Below are 17,092 nucleotides of genomic sequence, written 5' to 3'. Positions count from 1 at the left end.
AGATCCGCCTGCCTCTGCCTCCCAAGTGCTGGGATTAAAGGCGTGCGCCACCACCGCCCGGCTAGGAAAGGACTTTTTCACTCATCGCAAGATATGAATATCTGGTCAGTGGTTTTTTTGTTTGTTTGTTTTTTGTTTTGTTTTGTTTTTCCTGTATGCTGGATCACACAAGAATTCTACCCTTGAACTACATCCCCAGCCCTTTCTTTACCAGCTTCTTCAAAACACCTCTAACATCAGAAATCTATTATAGTTTATTTATGTAAGATCTCAATCAAATTTTAAAAATGTGCATGGAGATTTTGCCTGTATGCATACCTAGAGGCCATAGAAGCCAGAAGAGGGCACTGGATGCCCTGCAACTGGAGTTACAGATGGTTGTGAGCTATGATGCAGGTGCTGGATGATGAAAGCAGGTCCTCTGGAAAAACAGCAATGTTCTTAATTGCAGCACCGTCTCTCCAACTCCTTGATCATCTTTTAAATTTAAACATGTAACTGGAAGGATCCATGTTAAAATTAGGACATTTATTTGTGTCTGTGGATTAAAAGACAGCTTGTGGACCATGGAGACTGAACTCAGGTCACCAGCATTTAACCTGCTGAGCCATCTCATCATCCCAGTTAGGACATTTTTAATGTAAGCTTAAATGGCTCATTTCCCTCTCAGATTCCACCTATGGACTAAGGCACTGCGAGTACAGAAAAGCGTAACTGGCGATCAGAGAGGCACACCGACACAGGGGGACTCACAGTGGTGCTGGCCTTAAGTTGCTTAAACATTGTAATGCTTATATGTATAAATTATATGTATAAATTACTTCTGAAACCACTGCAAGAAATGACTAAAAGCAACATAACCATTACCATGGTACATCCATAGCCTGGAACATCATTTGTATTCGAAAAGATAATAACAAATTCCAACACACACACACACACACACACACATACGCACACACAATGTGTCAGCAACAACAGACAAAGCACTCATGAATCCATCTGCTCTAATGTGATCAACTGAGAATGTTAGATTTGGCCAACACAAAACATGGCTGGAACCAGCACACAGACGGCTCCGCATCAGCAGTCATGAGGACGGGATTGGATGTTGCTCTTCCAAGTATAAGTGCCAGTCATAGTTGGGGATCTGTGTTCTGTACTCAGTGCAAATGTTCATTTTTGTGGCCTACCAAAGAACATACCTCTTTTGAAAGGCTACACCCTGACCATCAGAATAAGTCATTACTGTATAGAATAGCTTCCCTAGTGAAGGAAGAAACTCACCCTTTTCATAGAAATCTTCATATATGAGTGTGGCAATAAAGTCATAAAATATCATTGTCAATCACCAGCAGAAGGCTGGCCATGTAGCTCAACTGGTAGAGCGCTTGCCTGGCATGCGCAGTCTTGGGTTCCAGCCCTACTACCTAAGAAACCCAGCATGGTGACACATCTACTCCCAGAGCTCTGGAGGTGGAGATAGTAGGTTATGAAGTTCAAGACCATTCTGTGCTATCTAGTGAGTTTCGGGTTAGCTTGAGCAATAAGGGACCCTGTGTCAACAACAAAATCAGCTAGGATCTTATTGCACAGTGTGGAGATCTGAGTTGGAATCCAGTCAAACTGTGTTTTGCTATGGTAACCCTAATGACATAATGGCAAAGCTTGCATCAGCAAGTCTTCATAAAACACAGTTTGGGGGGTATTTTTGCTTTTAAATGTTTTCTGAAAGAGGTGTTGAGTTAATCTCCATACTTTGTAGATGAAAATTACTAACTGAACTAACTGAAATGTGATTTTAAAACAAGATGAAGGAATAATGAGATACCCAACAGGTAAAGGTGCTTGCCACTGAAGTGTGGACATGACTGATCCCCAGAGTCACAGTAAAAATGGAAGGAAAGAATAAGCTTAATGAAGGTGTCCTCCAACTGTTCCCACATGTGACGGCACTCGCACACCCTCATGAAGGTGTCCTCTAACTTTCCCACGTGTGATGGCACTCAACCCAGCCAATTAATAAAAAAAATTGTAGATGCTTTGAAAAAGAAGTGTGGACTTAACCCATATAGGGAAGACCATCAAAAGGCAAAATGAGGGGCCAGTGAAGGTAGGAAAATGCTTGGAAACTTGGTGATCTGAGTTTGATCCCTGGGATCCATGGGGGAAGGACAGAACCAACTCTCAAAAGCTGCCCTGTGACCTCTGAACAGGCCTGGTGCCCACACTGCCCTGTGACCTCTGAACATGCCTGGTGCCCACACTGCCCTGTGACCTCTGAACATGCCTGGTGCCCACACTGGCATACTGTGGTACACACTGGAAACACACACACACACACCACCTTTGCCACCACCACCATCACAACCTTTAGAGTCCACTGTCATTAGTTTTCAATCAGCAATACATAGACACACAATGGCCCGTGAGAATAAAAATGAAACAGTAAGCAGGAAAGACAGCGAATGGTAGACAAAGGGAGAAACAGAATGCTTCAAGAAGTTTAAAAGCTGGGATCTGTTGACATTTCTCTTACTTCATAATCAGATATCCAAGTGCAATAGATAGGCTCTAAAGTCTAAACTCTCTATCACAGTGACAACTTTCTGGAAAACTATGCATTTGGGCCAAAGGTGCACAAAGTCAGACCAAGAAGACACTGAGAGAAAAAGAAGTACCCAAAAGTTATTATAAAAACAAGCCAGATAATCTCATGAATGTCTAGGCACATTCAGGGAAGTGGCTGTTCCAAGAAACACTGGGTAACCCTTCTCTTGGTTAGCTCCTTGGCCACTGTGATAAATGATGCAACCAAAATCTATTTGAGAAGGGAAAGAAATGAGTTATTTAGCTTATACTCTGTGTCACAATCACTAAGGAGTCAAGGCAGGAGGTCCAGGCAGAACTACAGAAGAGACCATAGAAAATGCTCACTGGCTTTCTCAGCCTTCTTTCTTATACAGCTCAGGACCAGGGATGTTACCTCCCACAAAGGGCTACATCATTCATTAAAAAAATGTCCCTCTGCAGACCAGACTGGCCTTGAACTCACAGAGACCCAATTGCCTCTGACTCTTGAGTGCTGGGATTAAAGCCATGCACCACCACTGACAAAAGTCGCACGATGATTTCATTAGGTGCTGAAAAAGCCTTTAACAAAATGTAAGACCCCTTTAAGCTAAAAGTCTTGAAGATATCAGGGATTCAAGGCATATACCTAAACATAATAAAAGCAATCTACAGCAAGTCAATAGCCGACATCAAATTAAATGGAGAGAAACTTGAAGCAGTTCCACTAAAATTAGGGACAAGACAAGACTACCGACTCCCTCCCTATCTATTCAATGTAGCACTTCAATTGTATCTATTCAATGTAGTTCTAGCCAGAGTAATAAGACAACTAAAGGAGATCAAGGGAATACAATTTGGCAAATAAGAGGTCAAGGTATCACTACTCATGGATGATGTGATAGTATACATAAGTGACCCCAGAAATTCTATCAGAGAACACCCACAGCTGATAAACGGCTTCGGCAAAGAGGCTAGATATAAAATTAACTCAAAGAAGCCAGCAGCCCTCCTTTACACAAATGATAAATGGGCAGAGAAAGAAATTAAGGAAACAACACCTTTCACAATAGCCACAAACAATATAAAATATCTTGGTATAACTCTAGCCAAGAAAGTAAAAGATTAGTACGACAAAAACTTCACGTCCCTCAAGAAGCTATCAGAAGATATGAAGATCTCCCAGGCTCATGGATCAGTAGGATTAACATAGTGAAAATGGCCATCTTACCAAAAGCAATTTACAGATTCAATGCAATCCCATCAAAATTACAACACTTTTTTTTTTTTACAGAACTTGAAAGAGTAATTCTCAACTTCATATGAAAAAACAAAACAAAACAAAACAAAACAAAAAACAAAAGACCCAGGATAGCCAAAACAATCCTGAACAATAAAAAAAAACAAAAAACAAAAAACAAAAAACAAAAACCTCTGGAGGAATCACCACAAGCTGTACCACAGAGCAACAGTGATAAAAACTTCATGGTATTGGTACAGACACAGACAAGGTTGATCAATGTAATAGATCTGAAAGCCCAAAAATAAACCCACATACCTATGGACACTCGATTTTTGACAAAGACGACAAAACCATATAATGGAAAAAAGAATGCACCTTCAACAAATGGTGCTGGTCTAACTGGATGGCTGCATGTAAAAGAAAGCAAATAGATCCATATTTATCACCCTACACAAAACTTAAGTCCAAGTAGATCAATGACCTTAACATAAAATCAGATACACTAAATCTCATAGAAGGAAAAGTGGGGAATGGCCTTGAACACTTTAGTATAGGAGACAATTTCCTGAAAAGAACACCAATGGCTCAGGCTCTAAGATCAACAATTGATAAATGGGACCTCATGAAACTAAAAACCTTCTGCAAGGCAAAGGACACTATCAATAGGCCAAAACACCAGCCTACAGATTAGGAAAAGATCCTCACTAACTGTACATCCAACTGAGGGCTAATATTCAAAATATATAAAGAACTCATGAAGTTAGACTCCAACAAACCAAGTAATCCAATTAAAAATTGGGGTACAGAGCTAAACAGAGAATTCTCAACAGAGGAATGTCGAATGGCCAAGAAGCACTTGAAATGCTCAATATCCTTAGTCTTCAGGGAAATGCAAATCAAAACTACCCTGAGAGTCCACCTTACATCAACCAGAATGGCTAAGATCAAAACCTCAAGCAACAGCACATGTTGGCAAGGATGTGGAGAAAGGGGAACACTCCTCCATTGCTGGTAGGATCACTCTGGAAATCAATCTGACAGTTTTTCAGAAAATTGAAAATATTTCTACATGAAGACCCAGCTATACTGCTCCTGGGCTTATACCTAAAAGATGCTCTACCACATCATAAGGACACATGCTCCACTATGTTCATTGCACCTATGTTCATAATATCCAGAAACTGGAAACAGCCCAGATGTCCCCCAACCAAAGAATGAATACAAAAAGTGTGGTTCGTTTACATAATGGAGTACTATTCAGCTATTATACACAAGGACTTTATGAATTTTGCAGGTAAATGGATGGAACTAGAAAATATCATCCTGAGTGAGGTAACTCAGACCCAAAACGACATGCATTACATGGTATGTACTCACTAATAAGTGGATATTAGCCAAAAAAGTACAGAGTACCCATGACATACCCACAGACCCAAAGAAGTTAAACAAGAAGGAAGGCCCAGGCAAGGATGTTTGATTCACATTTAGAGGGGGAAATAAAATAGTCATAGGAGGCAGGGGGAGGCAGGGGAGGGAGGGAACTGGATGGAAAAGGGGAGGATGGGGAGGCAGGATCAGGTGCAGAGAGAGACAGGAGAGAGGCCCAGAGGGCCAGGAGAATGAATGGAAATCTGCAGCTGTTGGGGGTGAGGTTAGGGATGGGGAGGGGAGAATCTCTAGGAAGTCCCAGAATCCTGGGATAGGGAAGATTCCCAGAAGTTAATGCAGATGACCAGTGGGGAACCTGAAGAGGCTACCACCTGTATGCAGGCAGGACCCCAATAGAAGAATAGGGACACCAACCCACCCACATAACTTTTGATCCAAAATTTGTCCTGTCTAAAAGAAATGCAGGGATGGAGCAGAAACTGAAGGAATGGCCAACCAATTCCCAGACTAACTCCAAACCCATCCCATGGGCAAACACCAATCTCTGACATTATTAATGATATTCTGTTCTGCTTGCAGAGAGGAGCCTAGCATAATTCTGAGAGGCTCTACCCAGCAGTGAACTGGAACAGATGCAGATACCCACAGCCAAACATCAGATGAACTGGGGACTCTTATGGAAGAGTTGGAAGAAGAATGGAAACCCCGCAGGAGGATCAACAGAGTCAACAAACCTGGACTGGTAGGAGCTCTCAGAGTCTGAGCCACCAACCAAAGAACATACACGGGCTGGAACGACCCCCCGCCCCCAGCATATATGTAGCAGACAGGCAGCTCAATTTTCATGGCTGCCCTGTCTGGGCTCAGTGGGAGAGGATGTGCCTAATCTGGCTGAGACTTGATGTGCCAGGGTGGGAGGATGCTCAGATTGGGCTCCACCTTCTCAGAGGAGAAGGGAAGAGTTTGAGGGAGGGACTTGAAGGGGGAACAGCATTTGTGATGTAAATAAATAAATAAAATTTAAAAAATGCCCCACAGATTTCTGTAATGGGTAATCTCCCTGAAGTAATTCCCCAGTTGAGGCTTCTCTTCTAAGGTGTATCTAGGTTTGTGCCAAAGCACAAATGTCATGTATGGTTATTGCATTAAATCAAGACATTAATAAACAGAACTTTTCAACAGAACTACTCAAAAAACTAATGGAAGGCACACTGAGACATGGTCACTATCCCAGGAAACAGAAGTGCTAAACAGACTGAAGGCTCTGGCTTCTGTTCTTTTCTCCCAAAGGAGTGCATGATGACTGCTGATACTAATCCACTTACACATATAAATAGGCATTAAGAGCAACAGTCCATGCCTGGAACATTGTGTGAACAGTTCAGCTGTGAAGCACTTCAGCAATCTGCAGAATAGACTCTCCCAGTCTCCTCCCCGCCAGCATGCTCACTACAGGGATACACCAGTCTCTCTCTCTCTCTCTCTCTCTCTCTCTCTCTCTCTCTCTCTCTCACACACACACACACACACACACACACACACACACACATGTTCAATTGAATAAAAAATTTATTTTCCAGACAGGGTTTCCCCATGTAGTCCTGACTGTCCTGGAACTCACTCTGTAGACCAGGCTGGCTTCAAACTCAGAAATCCGCCTGCCTCTGCCTCCCAAGTGCTGGGATTAAAAGTGTGTGCCACCACTGCCTGGCTGAATAAATTTTTTCATTACATTATTTATTTATTCACTTTACATCCCAATTGCAGCTCCCCTCCCCCAAATCCCACCCTCCCACCCTCCTTCTTCCTCTCAGAGAAGGGGAGCACCCTTCCCCCCTGTACCACCCAGGCACATCAAGTCTCATTCAGGACTAAGGGCTTTCCTCTCTCACTGAGGCCAGACAAGACAGCCCAGCTAGGGTAAAGGGATCCAAAGGCAGGCTACACTAGTCTTTTAGATATTCCACTGTGTCCAATCCATTTACTCCCTGTAACTAAGGCAGTGGCTTCTAACTAGGAGTGACTTTGTCTTTCAAAAGATGTTTGGTGTTGCTAAAATTCTTTCCTTGGAGGAAACTTAAACACCCTCCCAACACACACACACACACACACAGAGAGAGTCCCAGCAAGAAACTAGGTACAATTCCACTGAAGTTCACTCTGGGAACCAATGAGTGTTTTGGGGTTACTTATTGTCTTAGTTAGGATTTCATTGCTGTGAAGAGACACCATGACCAAGGCAACTCTTAAGACAAACATTTAATTGGGGCTGTCTTATACTTTTAGAGGTTTAGTTCATTATCATCATGGCAGCATGCAGATGGACATAGTGCCAGAGGAGCCAAGAGTTCTGCATCTGGATCCAAGGGCAGCCTGGAACTGGACAAAGCCATACTGGGCAAAGCTTAAAGTCTAGGAGACTTCAAAGCTCACCCCCACAGTCACACACCCCCTCCAACAAGGCCACCCCTCCTAATAGTATCACTCCTTGTGGGCCAAGCAATCAAACACATGAGTCTAGGGGGCTCAAATCTATTCAAGCCCCCACACTTACAGAACAACGGATGAGGAATTATAGGCAGGAGCATTGATAGCCCCAAAGCATGCACGCTCGCTCGCTCATAACTCTGTGAATATAAGCATGTGGCTGCATGGATGGAATTCCTCCCCTCGTCTAGCTCCTCTAGCCCCTCCTCAAGGCCTTGTAGAATTAAGGCACAGTTGCATTCAGCCAGCTCAGAGGAATGGCCAGATGCTCAGATGAGAGTCCTGTGACCCTCCCTGCCTCCTTTTCTACAAAGGAAAGTCAAAAGTCATCAGGCCCAGCTGTGATGACCTTATATAAGTGGGCACAGATGAAAGTTGGCACAGCTGAACTTATGCAATTTGGCATGGTGACAGTCCTTTAACACTTGGTAATATCCAAAGACATCACTGAGCATTGATTAGTCAAAGGGCTGTTCCTGGCACCTAGACAGCAGAAGCCAGGGGTACTACTGCTAAACACCCTGCAATACACATCTCTTAAAACCTTTTGCTACAATAAGGCAAGAGCTTCTGCCCATTCTCTCTCCTCCCCAGTCCTCTCCCCCAACCTTGGTGTTAAGACTTGAATCCGGGGCTTCCCACCAGCCCAACAAGGACTCTACCCCTGAGCCCACAGGAGCTCATCTCCATCTCTTCCCTTTCTCTTCTCAGGACAGAAGTGTCCTTTGCACCTGGGCACAGCCTGACTGTGGTTTCTGCTTTGGACAGAATCTTGTTTGGACCTCTGGATTCTTGGGTTATCATTCATTTAAGACCCCAGAATCCTCCACCTCAGCTTCCTCCCTTTTCCCAGAATCTTTTTTTTTTTAATCTGAGATGAGACTGCTACAATCTTTTGACCAAACCCCACAAATGAACAAAAGACTCTATCCCACACTTCTCTCTTGACTATTCTCTTTAGTCCATTACTCAACCCCTTTGTGCCCACTAATCTGTTCACATCTTACTAGACCACTGAAGTCCCACAACAGAGGCAAATTACTTCCTCATGAACAAATTCAGGGGGTCTTCTTGTCTTTTAATCTTGAAGAATTAAGGCACTGACCAAGCTCCCTCCCCTCAAGTGCCTCTCCTCTTTTAGTATCTGTGATTACATTCTCCCCTCTATCTTTCTCCCTCTGGCCTTTTCTTCCCCCACTTACATGAACTGTGACCTCTGTGTCCTATAGCCCTGGCTTCAAATTTTTCTCACTGGACATGGTGATTCCCTGCTCTAAAGCTTCAAGCCGATGTCCCTGGTCCCATGTTTTCCTAGTAGATGCCAGCAGTGTCTACCTTGTTGCTTGAGGTAGAACTCTGAAATCAGCCCAGATTCCTCACTCACACCCAAGGCCAATGTCAAAGTCATGCCACTTTTAATCCATTTATCTCTGAGGCCCGTCATACCAGTTCCTTCTCTCTGCAATCCAATACAGGTCACACATCACTGCAGGAAAAATGATAACTACATGTGAGTAAATGACTTGGAGGTTCCTCTTATGGGATGGCTCACCAGAACATAGCATGCTGGAATAACTTTTTACAGAATGAATTCTTCTAACTCTGTGAATATAGGCAGATAACTGAGCAACTTGGTCTTGAGATTCTCAAATGTTTAATAAAGGGTAACAGAATCTCTACCTACCAGATATAACAGACAGCTCAGACCTCCAAATGTACAGGATACTGTGACATAGGCCTGATATTACTGATAACCAAAAAAAAAAAAAAAAACTGATTTGCCTTTCATGCCAAAACAGAGTAAACACATCTTAATTTCCATTGCTTTCTAAAACTAGACCTTCAATTGCAAATGTCAAAGAAATAAAGTATAAGCAAACAAAAAGCCAAGAGAAATTACAGTGGAGCTGATAATACATACATAAATGCTACTTCACAACAATTTCTTCAAGAATCATAGAGTAACAAATTAGCAGTAAAATGAGTGTGGCAGAACCCATTTTGATGCTCATCAAGGCTAAGAACAAAAAGTTCCCTTCCACAGGGCTCTGAGTGTGGGAACTAAACAGTGTTCAAACATAGGCTTTGAAAGAATTAAGAACTCAGTTGTGGCAATGTAGTCTGAATTCCCTGTGCATGTGATTGGCCCATGCAAACCGGGCCCTGGGTGTCCATTCGGAGTGTGGATTGGTTCTTGTGTTGTCCAGTGAACTCAGAAGTTATGTCCATTGAAAAGGAGAAGGCAGGCAAGAAGCATAGCAATTCTGTTACAAAGTCAGTATTGACCAAATCTAGGGGTAAATGAGCTTTGGAGCCAGAGAGCCCAACTTCAAACCCAACTTTGCCACCTAATTTTAAGTAATTTAATTTTAATTAATTTTAATTTTGTAATTTTAATAATCCACTCAATTTGCCTATGCTACAAAATTCTTCATGTATAAAGTAGAAACTAAAAAAGTTCTTATTTCATGGGCAAAATGCCTAGAACCATGTGTGAATGTTGCATAACAAAACAGCAGGTGATGTCATCATCACTGGCATTTTCTTTACTATTTTTATACTCTATATCACACTACAATCTGTACTTCGACTCCAGCTTAACGCTGTCCACCAGACCATGTCCAGAGTGCAAAACAGCATCACTTCAGTTGGCATCTCTCTCCACACCGTCTGCCAGCTCACAAACAATCACTAAGAAGTAGGCTCATGACAATCTCAACACTCCCCAAAAGTACAGTGCCTGGTCTACTCATACAGCTAAATAGTATTAGTCACTTAAAAGGGATGGGGTTCTGATATAAGCTGCCGCATGATTAAGCTCTGAGAACATTCTGAGTGAAGTATAGCAGTCACAGGTGGGCAGATATGGCAGGATTTCGTCAACATGAGATCTCTGGAGTTAGCAGACATAGCAGAGCCAGAACCGAGGACACCTGCAGTGAGGGAGAGAGGGGTAGGTGGGAAGCTACCATTCAGTGAGTGCAGCATTTCTTTTGGGGATGATAAAGTTCTGGAGATAACACTGCAGATTCACATACTTTCGTGAATGTGCCTGGTAATCATTTTTAGCCAGTGTATTTTCTAGATCACATACATAAAATAAAAAAAATAAGCATTTAAAATCCACAGAATACATCTTCAAAGCAAGTTGTAATGTAAGCATGAGTCTTAACTCATTCTCAACTTTCTAAGTAGGGAACCACAGGAATCAACATTAACTTGTAGCTGGCCTTGGTCTAAAATATCCAGCATGCATGGGAGAGGGTACAGCTTAACACTTTCATAAGGGGATTATGTCACCTTTATTTTAGACAGAAACCTGCTATGTAGCCCAAAATTAGCAATGTTCCTGCCTCAGACTTTTGAATGCAAGGATTATAAAGTGTTTGCCACCATGCTTGGGTTTCATTTTCAGGGTTAAAACAATTTTTAGTCTCTTAAAAAGAGAGAAAGAAAACTACTCTGGGGGCTATGTGTATGAGTGGTATGTAATGGCAGCTTTCGAAGGAGATGCTGATCCTTACATGCCCATAATGACTCACACACTTCTGCAGTGTCTCCACCAGACAACACTGAAATAACCTTAAGATTAAGAGGAAATTCAAAAGTCCATTACTGTGACACACAGAAGTACAACATTTTAGGCTGGTAGGATGGCTCATCAGGTAAAGGTACTAACCACCAAGTTGTGGCCTGAATCCAATCTCTCGAACCCGCATGGTGGAAGGAGAGCACTTACTCCTACAAGTTGTTCTCTTCCTTCAGTACATCCAGCAGCACACGCACGCTTGCTGGTCCTTGTAGGGAATCTGGCACTGCTCTAAGCTCCTCTTCATGGGAACTCATTATGTCTCCATAACACCCATCTATGCAATCCTATTGTCCCCACCTGACACACAAGAAAACTGAAGTGTAGAGGGGGTCAGACACTTCGCCTGGGATTCAAGGTACCTACTAAGCAAAAGAGCCACAGTGTAAAATCTAGATGTCTATTGGTGCCATCTGCAGTTTCGTTATTGTGCCTGACTGTCCACTGGTGACAATGAAAAATGATCCACAAGGAGCTCCACAAACTCAAATGCAAAGCACCTGGAGAGCCAAAGACAACAAAGATTCTAAGGAAGCCATCACATTTCAACACAGGACAAATGATGTTTGTGACTGCATATGAGAAGTAGGAATGCAAGAACACCGCTTGATGCCTTTAAATTATTTACTGATATTTACATTACTAGAGAAAAAAAAGTGCCAAATGTAAAATGACTCATTTCTTGGATCTCTGAATAGAAGGTATTTACAAAGCAACATCATTTCCCATGTATGTCACAATTAAAGATAAGAGTGCTTTCACTCTTCTCTGTCTCTCTGTCTCTGTCTCTCTGTGTCTCTCTCTGTGTGTGTGTCTCTCTCTCTCTGTCTCTCTCTCTGTGATCGCGTGCGTGTGTGCGTGTGCGTGTGCGTGTGCGTGTGCGTGTGTGTGTGTGTGTGTGTGTGTGTGTGTGTGTGTGTAGGAAGATGTATTTCCAGATGTCTTAACTTCAAGAAGATGAGAATTTACAACGTAGTTACAAAGTATCAAAACAGGGGCTTAAGAGGCAGCTCAGTGGGCTGGAGAGAGGCTCAGCCCAGAGCACTGACTGCTCTTCTAGCGGCCCTGAGTTCAATTCCCAGCAACCACATGGTGGCTCACAACTATCTGTAATGGGATCCGGTGCCCTCTTCTGGTGTGTCCGAAGAGAGCAGTGGTGTACTCATATACATAAAATCTTTAAATAAAATCTTAAAAAAAAAAAAAAAAAAGAGGCAGCTGAGTCTAAAAAGCACCTGCTGTGTAAGCACCAGGGCCCAAGTTCAGTCCCCAGAACCTGAGTAGAAAGTTTCACCCAGATCTGTGATTCTAGTGCTGGGGAGGTAGAGGCAGGCACTTCCAGGAGTTGCTGACTGGCCCAATCTATGTGACAAGCTCTAAGCCAGTGAGAGAAGCTGTCTCAAAAACAAACAAACAAACAAACAAACACGGTGGCCACCATCTAAGAAACCACAGTTGATGTTATCCCTTGTCTCCACATGCGTACACATATTGCACACTTGCATGTGTGTGTACATACATATGCACACACACAATTCATATCGTCAGATGGGTGAATAAACTTATGGAATCACATATGACTAATGTAAAAAGCCTAGAATTTGACCACTAATGGTGGTTATTTTTAAAAAGGAAGAGGGGGAGAGAGAGAGAGAGAGAGAGAGAGAGAGAGAGAGAGAGAGAGAGAGAGAGAGAGCCCTTGAAACATACATAACCTTGCACTTAAATCTTGCCCTTTGCTTTAGGTTACTGGTAATTTTCACCTAGTCAGTTTCCTAGAGCTGAGCCTCAGCTATTTTCTCTGTAAAGCAAACATAATAATTCATAACTTGCAACAACACTGCATGAACTAAGGAGACAATGAAATGTAAGTGCTGGGCACAGTCCCTAGAGTCTAAAAGACAGTCGACAGTAAACAATATTATTCTCTATAGCTCCCAATACTGGACAACTTAATCTTTACCAACTAGGAAATCACTGGCAGCCTTCTCAAAATCACACGGAGCACAATACACCCTCTGAAATGAAAGCGCTATTTGCACGTGGAAACAAAACAAAAGCACGAGGGATCAGAATCGAATTCAGCATCAACATGAGCCCGGTTGTCACCTTGTAAAACAGCTCTAAGCACCGCTGGACAGTGTGGTGTCCGTCTACCCTGAGCGCCACCTTTGCAGTAACTGTCGCTGCAAGTGCTGAGCGCTAATGATGCGGTTCCAGTTTACGTGACAGCATCCCAAGGGCTCGTCCCAGGCAAGTCGGACAGGATCCCACCGCCTCACTTCACAAGAGGCGAACAGGATTCCTCTGGCTCACCCCAGGGCAAGTGGGATCGGATCCTACCTGCTCGCCCCATCAGAGGTCGTGGGTCCGCACAACCCGGAGCGGCTGCTTGACAGCCTAGTTGCAGGTTACCTATCTCAGCTGCGGTGCTGCTGCTACACTTCCGCAGAGTCCGGGTTACCACGGGCTACCGGGCAAACACCGATTGCGTCATCAACACGCGCCAGGGCCGGCCGCTCACCCCCTCGCCACCCCCCTCCCCGCCTGTTCTTCGACCGCTACTGCGCAGGCGCAGGGCCGCTAGTGGACTTGGAATCAAGACTCCAGATGGGTAAACTAAGCTCACGCCTCATTGAAATACAAATGTGTGCTTTTTGCTTTTGAGTCTGGGTCTCTCTGTGTAGTTCTGGGTGGTCTGGAACCTACTGTGTAGTCCAGACTGGCCTCGAACTCAGAGATCTGTCTGCCTCTGCTTCCTGAGTGCTACGGTAAAGGAGTGCGCTGTTTATTCTTCAGTCCACATTTCTGAAGCCTGCGATTAGACTTTACATATTCATCCCAGCACAGTGCCTTAAATAAGATCTTACTATGCGCCAGGCAGACAATTACAGTATCTGCGGCTACAGAAATGGGGACAATCTTTGCTTGAGAAATTGAGTTCTGAATAATTCAACAGATAATTCTCTTTTAAAAGAGTTCATTTAGTATGTGTGGTGGTGTGTAAGTGTGTGGATCTGGCTGTACGTTTAGGTACACGAATGCACAGGTGCCTGTGGGGGCCATAAGAGGGTGTCAGATAGTTGTGAGCTACCCCGCGAGTGCTGTACACCAAATCCAGGTCCTTCCTCTGCAACAGCAGCCAGTGCTCTAAACCAATGAGTTATTGCTCCACTCCATCAGTTAATTCTCTTATGTATGTTCTTAGAGGCACATGTGTGAAGTAAGACTCTGAGGAACGGAAGGCAGGCATAGCAACTTCACTATAACTGTCCAGTATTCTCTGGGGAGACTCATTTAACTAGGAAGAGCAGGAAAGACTGTAAGGACATAAAAGAAGAGCAGCCAGGATCCGAAGCACCTAGCACACGCGGCTTGTGGCCCCATTGAAGTAGAATGGGAAGAACACAGGGTAAGACCAGCAGCTTGATCCTGCAGTTTGTTTCTGGGCCACTGTAAGCAAGGAGCATGGATTCTGTCATCAGAGAAGAATGAGTGACAGAAACTAATTTTGAAACACAGAGCAGACTGCTCTGTGTGGTGGGTATGAAGCACACAGAAAGAAGGGATTGGTGAGATACGATGGAGAAAAATGGATACATATGATTAAAGTCTAGAGGGAAAAAATGTTACCAAAAGCGACTGCTGGAAGATTTGCTAGACTCTACAATGAGAACCAAGTTTGTTCCATCTTTAAGCCCTGACTCCTTTGTCTTCCTGTTATCCAATGCTGTAGGACCACACACACACACACACACACACACACACACACACACACACTTTGCCCTTTCCTTAACTTTTACCTTTTTGGTTTCCTTGTATTACCACCCCCAAGCCTTCAGCAGGCTTGCACTTCTAAGGGAAGAAGCATGTGAGAAGGCTGAGGAGAGGGGGCTCTCTTTCCCCACTATGTGTTAGTTAATTTTGTCCACAAAATGCTGGCCTGTGTGTAATACCCTACCAATCTTAAAAAGAAATGGTTATAAAAATATCTGTCCACACAAACTCTCCCAAGTCTTTTAAAAAGATTTTAATTTTTTAAAAAATATGTACATGTGGGAATGTGTGCCCATGAGTGCAAGTACCCATGGAAACCAGAGGAACCGACCCCACCAGAGCTAGACTTATAGGCAGATACAGGCTGCCAGATGTGTGTGCAAGGAACCAAACTCAGGCTCTTAACCTCTGAGCCATCTCTCCAGCCTCCCAAATCTCCAAAATCTTACACATTAGTGGCTAACTCTACTTTGTTAAACTTTTTTTTCCTGGGCAGCTGAAATTGCTGGCTACCTTCTCTCCTATGAGGCCACGAAATCTCTCCCTAGCACCCACTGAGATCATGTGGAAAAGATTGAAAAATCAAAAGAACTTTTTAATGTGTCTCAGCTGGACAAAATCCAATAAAGGGATGAATGGTGGTGACTACAGATAGCCCCCCCCCAGCACCCAATCTTTTTTTCTTCATAGGAAGGAAACTTCAATTTTTAGGTAAGTTTTAGGGAGAAGCAGCTTATAGCAGAACCACATGATCTCATTGGGAGGGCTAGGAAAAGATTGCATAACTTTATTAAAAATCTGCCTTCGTTCTGCCTTTTCCAGTATCCTAGGCTGACCTATGAAGAACCCTCAGGAAGTAAAGAGGGTCTGTGTAGAAAAAAATAGCATGTGCCAAGTCTTCATATACATACTCCAGAATCTCTGGGTTCAAGGGACACTAAATCTCCAGCCACTGAAGGCAAACACAAAGCATTCCCCACTCTTACTACCTGGATGACCCAAGAAACTCAGCTTTCATTTTTCTAGTCTGATTAGCGAGAGAATGTAAATAAATTATTTTATCATTTTAAAATTTCAACATTATATTCCTTCCACCTATCTGTACTGGCTGGTTTTGTGTGTCAACATGACATAGGCTGGAGTTATCACAGAGAAAGGAACTTCAGTTGGGGGAATATCTCCATGAAATCTAGCTGTGGGGCATTTTCTCAGTTGTTGATCAAGCAGGGAGGGCCCATTGTGGGTGGTGCCATTCCTGGGCTGGTAGTCTTGGGTTCTCTAAGAGAACAGGCTGAGCAAGCCAGTAAGTAGCACCCCTCCATGGCCTATGCATCAGCTCCTGCCTCCTGACCTGCTTGAGTTCCAGTCCTGACTTCCTTTGGTGATGAACAGCAACATGGAAGTGTAAGCTGAATAAACCTTTCCTCCCTAACTTGCTTCTTGGTCATGATGTTTGTGCAGGAATAGAAACCCCGACTAAGACACTCTCTGTAATAGGAAATGTAGTCCCATACGGCTGCAATTTTGTAACAGAATTTCCTCAAGCCTAAGAAAATCAGTCTTGGCAGATGAGAGGCAGGTGGGATGAGTGTTAAAGCCCAAATGCAGGATTCTTGAAGAAAGGCTCTATGAGAACAGGGGGGTTAGAGCAGATGAAAGCTGAATGTGATGGTTGCTAAGTAACACATTGGTGCCTTGGTCCACATGAGTCAGAGAAGTTGCCACAGACATCATGTGCAGCCTATACTAAGTTGGACCCTGGGGCCTGTAGCTATGTATGTCTGATGCCTGAAGTAAATGTGGGTGACAATTTGGCCACACAACATGGAAGCATTGGCCACTGGGACCAAGAAGAATGATCTTTCTATTAAAGAGTAGACAATAAGGGGCACAAGCAGAAATCACAGTGTTGTTAACAGGAGAATGGGATGTAGATGCAGAGAAAGTGGTCCAGAACCTGGGAGCAGAGGGGCATGCCTGTACTGGCACCTGGGAGGCAGAGGCAGACAAGCATCTCAGTTTTAAGTCCAGTATTC

The 17,092-nt window shown here is 43.6% G+C and overlaps 1 protein-coding gene across 8 annotated transcripts in view; it reads right to left on the bottom strand.

Annotated features, from left to right (window-relative positions):
- Aopep (aminopeptidase O (putative)) overlaps positions 1-13,778 on the bottom strand; it is a 322,390-nt gene extending 308,612 nt beyond the window's left edge. For 4 of the 8 annotated variants that reach the window (XM_031358308.1, XM_031358307.1, XM_031358311.1 and 1 more), the window contains exon 1: positions 13,623-13,766. The gene's annotated coding sequence lies outside the window, so the exon portion shown is untranslated. Of the gene's footprint in view, positions 1-13,622 lie in introns of all 8 variants that reach the window. The other 4 variants (XM_031358309.1, XM_031358312.1, XR_004114970.1 and 1 more) reach the window with 3 other exon arrangements.
- Between the last annotated feature and the right edge of the window lie 3,314 nt (positions 13,779-17,092).

The sequence above is a fragment of the Mastomys coucha genome, unplaced genomic scaffold (genome assembly GCF_008632895.1).
Source record: "Mastomys coucha isolate ucsf_1 unplaced genomic scaffold, UCSF_Mcou_1 pScaffold7, whole genome shotgun sequence".
NCBI classification, from domain to species: Eukaryota; Metazoa; Chordata; class Mammalia; order Rodentia; family Muridae; genus Mastomys; species Mastomys coucha.
Note: the sequence above shows the minus strand (reverse complement) of the source record. Positions and strands in the feature narration are given on the sequence as shown.